Raw genomic sequence first — 4575 nt, forward strand, 5'->3', positions numbered from 1 at the left:
AGCAGGACTACGAGCTGATCCAGCGGGTGGGGAGCGGCACCTACGGCGATGTCTACAAGGTGAGCGGCGTGGGCTCTGCGCCGGGGCTTCTCCGCACGGCCTGGCCGGGCACCGGGCGGGCAGAGCGGCTCTGCAGCCTCTGCGGACTCGGGGCATCCCTGCCAAAGCGGGGGGTTTCCCTCCCCGTCTCACACTTTTGGTTAAAAGGGCTGACGTCTTCCTGCAGCGATGCAGAAGGGTCCGTCTTACCGCTGATTTCTGGGAGGTTGGGATTGGTGGCTATTGCAAGTGCTCCTTTCCCCGTTACTGCTACAGCAGGTAGAGGTGTCTGTTCGCTGTACCTGCTCCCAGAACGCGTCAATTAAAGCACCTGATTAAAAGAGTGCAAGTTTATCCCCGAGGTTAATAATAGCACGCCAAAGGCAGAAGCAGATTAAAGCTCTTCAGAAGCTGGGACGGAGTTGCCGCTGCAAATCCAGTAGATGCTCTTGAAGCAGTGCGTACTGGTGCTCACACACCCACGGCCGTGGGACACAGAAGGTGGAGGCCTGGCGTGTTCCTCGCTGGAGATGCCAGCCCCTTCCCCCATCGCCAGGGATGCCCAGCAGCCCTAAGGGTTGGGTTGCTCATAAAGGAAAGCTTTAAAAGTTTTTGGCCTAGGTTTGAAGATCTGCGTTTTTCAGCTGCGTGGTGTTTTACTTTGTAATGCTGCTGAGTGTGTCTAAAATAGACCTGATACAACTACCCGTACAAGAAGAGGTGTGTTACGGGGCCACATGAAAGGCAGCGGTAATTGCTCTTGCTGGGGGAGGGCTCTTCGCTAATGTTCAAATTGAAGTTTTATAGATGGATCTTGTTCCCACCATCCCTTTGAAATGGTTACTTATGGCCTCGGGCAGTTATTTTTAAAAGTTTTCACGGTGTATATTTACCTTATTTATTTATTTATTTTCCCCTGTGCACGGAGCAGCCAATTTCTTTGCTAGGGAATCTAGCACAAAATCCTCTAATGGGACGTTTCAGGGTTCATCAGTCCAAATCGCAGCGCTCCTTGAGCTACTTTCTTTGGGTACACTGGCACAGCACGGGGCAGCACGACGAGAAAGCGCTGGTTGTGTGGCAGAGAAGTACTTTTGTGTCATCTCTCTGGAAAAAGAAACACTCTGCTTCTCATTATCCTGGTAATTAGTGGAGAGCTGTGCTGACATGTCATACAGCTTCCGCTTCCGGAGCTACTTTCAGTGCATGGCTCTGCTCTGTGCCATGTAAACATATCCCCTGGAAAAAAATAACAAACCCGCACCCCTTCCCCTCTGCTCCATGCTTTGGGGTGTGAAAAATGTGCTGTCTGTTCCTGAAACAGTTTCAGAGAAGAATAAACCCAAAGCTTCTCGGGGCAACTTGAAATCAAAGTCTTTGGCAGCCTTTTTAGATGCGGTTATGAGTCTAAAAACGAGTATAAAGTTAATGAGTCGAAAGGAGTTGGAGAGCCTGCGTTTGTTTCTAGGTCATTGGTTTGCTCTTTGTTTTGCTAAAGCCCTGCAACAGGGAGGAACTGTATCAAGGGAATGCTCAATCAGATGGCACTGGCTGTCATGACAAATATGCAGAGCCAGCTTCTTTTGTGAAGGCGTGGATGTTGTATTAATTTTAAAATGAAGGTAAACCTTTCTTCTTGAAAGGACTTGATGTGTAATCACTGTGCTGTTATTTTTCGTGGTGCCTGCTAAGTCTCTTAGCATAGATACATCTTGTGCTTGCTGAGGGCTGTCAGCAGTGTTTATAAAAGGCATTTTTTGGTGAATATCTGATCGTTGTTATGTTGCAGAGCTCAGGCAAGGTTTGCTAGAGAGCGCTCTTAAATTAAAATGGAATTTTCCTCTCACCTCTTCAAGTGGTTTCTCTGCTCCATCGCTACAGATGAGTCACCGGCGTCTCCAGCCCGGTTGTTTTTAGGATGTCGAACTGAGACAGCCTCTTGGATTGTGGGAGATGTCCCTCTTCCTCAGATGGTGGCGGTTCATGCCTCAAATTCTTCTTGAGGCGTTTGGTAGCTTTTAGAGTAATTGGTATTTTTTTGGATGTTGGAGGTGGAGGTTAAGCAAATATTTGTGTTCGCTATTAGGTTACAGAAGAATATTTAAGGCCTTTCTAAACAACTCCTGCCCACTTGGCTTTTTCATTACTACTATGGAAGCTTAAAACTGAAATGTGTTTTCTTAGTGTTTGTGGGTTTTTCCCTCTTGTCTGTCACATGGCACACAATGGTTCATTGTAGGATTGCTCGCAAGTCCAGGATTGTTGATGTCATTTTAATATATTTTTTTTCCCCAAATGCACTTCGGGGCGGGTGAGAAACCATCCATCAATAAACCGTTTTCATGTCTGTTCACAGTGTGTGTAAGTAGGTCCAGGTTTGGGTCTGCCACTCTTAGAAGCACAGTTTCCATTACAATCCTAATGCACCAGTTGTCTCATCCATGTTGGGAAAGCTTTTTTGTTTTTCTTTTTAACAGGGGATATTACTGTTAAGCCAGTGCTCATCCACTGGAATAACTGATCTCTCAAAGTATTGTATCCTAAATCGCTGACTTCTGGAAGAGGCTGTAATAATGAAGACTGGGTGTTCGCTGGAACTTAATAATACCCTGACAGCGTGGTTTTAGTCTGCACTCCCTGTCAGACGGTTAGCATCACTTCCCTTGAGCTCTACAAGGTGAGGTCTACAAGAAAGAGGTTTTAATTTGGCTTTCCTGGCAAGATTTCTCTTTGCCCCCCTTGGTCATATACATCAAAGTCTCAAAGCAGTGTGTTAAAATGACACGTGTGTTCACACATCTGCACAGTCGTGCTGCTGTAGACTTGGTGTGTGTGGTTAGTGCAGAAACATCCCCTTGACCAGTATCTTGGGGCAGAAGATTAGAAAATCCTCTAGAAGCTGTCAATGGAATTTAATCTCCAGCGCCAGGAAGTGGCCAGTCAGATCCCGTCCCAGATTAACTCCCATGGTGTGGTTAGATGTTTCCCAGGATTGGGTTTTCATGACCCATTGGTGAACTGGCAGCTTTTCCATAGCCCGGTTTGTGTGAGGCCACTTTTCATAACCAGTTCACATCTTCCGCTCTATAAGCACGTGTTTCTGCAAGTCTCTAAAATTTTCTGGAAGTGCTTGGAACAGTGTAAGACCAGCCCATTTTGGTTGGCTTGTGGGATTCCGTCACATCAGAACATCAAGTCATTTGGTTCCATGTATTTGTAGGTCCTGAAGGGACCAAGAAAACAAGCGCTGTGTTAGGGCCATCATTCACTTTAGCTGTATCGTACTGGGATTTCCTGCATGGACTTCTTATTTCAGTATTTCTTAGTGACTCAGAATAGGTTTGGTGGAGAGATTTAGGGGAAATAATACCTAGTGTCCTGGCGAGAGATGCGGGGTCACCACTCGGTGCACATAAAAACGGATTTGAAGTCTTCTGCTGCATGAGCGAGTCTTTCACCATCAGCCCATTGACTCTGGTGGGGAACAAAAGGCTCCCACTCACTGCTGCCTCCTTGATCTCCCTCCCCCCCGACTGAGCAGGGCTTGGCTTCTTGGGGCTTTCAGTGCAAGTGCCCCAGAGAGAGCTTGTAACTCATCCTTTAGACTTTTTTTTGAATGCGCTTGTTTGGCAGCAGAGCTGAAAGCTCCTGTGTTTGCTGAGCCCAGCACCCTCCGCCGGCTGCTCCTGCGGGGTGAGGAGCTGGATGTGTCCTCCCAGAGCGGCAATGGTCAAAGAGGATCTTGTGCAGCGATTCTGAAGGGGGCTTGTTTGGGGTTTTTCAAACAGAGCTGTGAACATCGCCACAGCCGATCCCTTTGAAAGCAAGGGCAGGGGGAGAGAAATGTTCGGAATTAATAGCAGAAACTGTCTGTAAAAATAATATCATGGGAATTTCATCCCTTCTTGAGTCACCTGCTCAGTCTCTCTTATTCTCATGGGATTTTTTTTTTTCAATCTCTTGCACTAGGTAAAATCATTAACTTAGAAGAAACCTGTACTGGTTGGCTGCAGGAAAATAGTGAGCAATGAAATTGGATCGTGGCAGACAGAGACTCTTTTGCTCAAAAAGAAGTTATATATATGTTATATATATGTTTTTAAAGGTTGCTGTAAAAGTGGGACTCTGTCCCATTTGAGTCAGGTTTCAGCCCTGCTTGTGTGGTCAGCGCCCTCTTCTCAGAGCTCTGGAGTTAATTCCTGGTGCAGTCAAAGGCTGTTGAGAACCTGTGTTTGATATTTGGAAAAGAATTCTTCATGTCAGTCTCAATTCCACAAATCGCGGGAACTTACTGGTTAAAGCATTCTACAACTCACAGTCCACAGGTTGAGAACGGACTGTTAAGGCCTTGTTTTAACAGCAGAGTACAGTTATGGCTATGATGGTTTTTAATCAGATTCTCCCAACTTTACACGATGCTGTTTGGCAGCTGCGGACCAGCTGGACTGGCCATCCCTGATTGAACACTTCTGTCCCTGCTGAATATACGTTGCGTACACGTATAAACTACTGTAACACATCTGTCACAAGGGGGGA

At 46.5% G+C, this 4575-nt stretch overlaps 1 protein-coding gene across 1 annotated transcript in view; it reads left to right on the forward strand.

Annotated features, from left to right (window-relative positions):
• The first annotated feature begins 8 nt into the window (after positions 1-8).
• Positions 9-4575, forward strand: part of MAP4K5 (mitogen-activated protein kinase kinase kinase kinase 5) — a 54546-nt gene continuing 49979 nt past the window's right edge. Inside the window, exon 1 of the mRNA XM_010134272.1 lies at positions 9-59. The gene's annotated coding sequence lies outside the window, so the exon portion shown is untranslated. The remainder of the gene's footprint in view (positions 60-4575) is intronic.

This window comes from Buceros rhinoceros, unplaced genomic scaffold (genome assembly GCF_000710305.1).
Source record: "Buceros rhinoceros silvestris isolate BGI_N320 unplaced genomic scaffold, ASM71030v1 scaffold21744, whole genome shotgun sequence".
NCBI lineage: Eukaryota > Metazoa > Chordata > Aves > Bucerotiformes > Bucerotidae > Buceros > Buceros rhinoceros.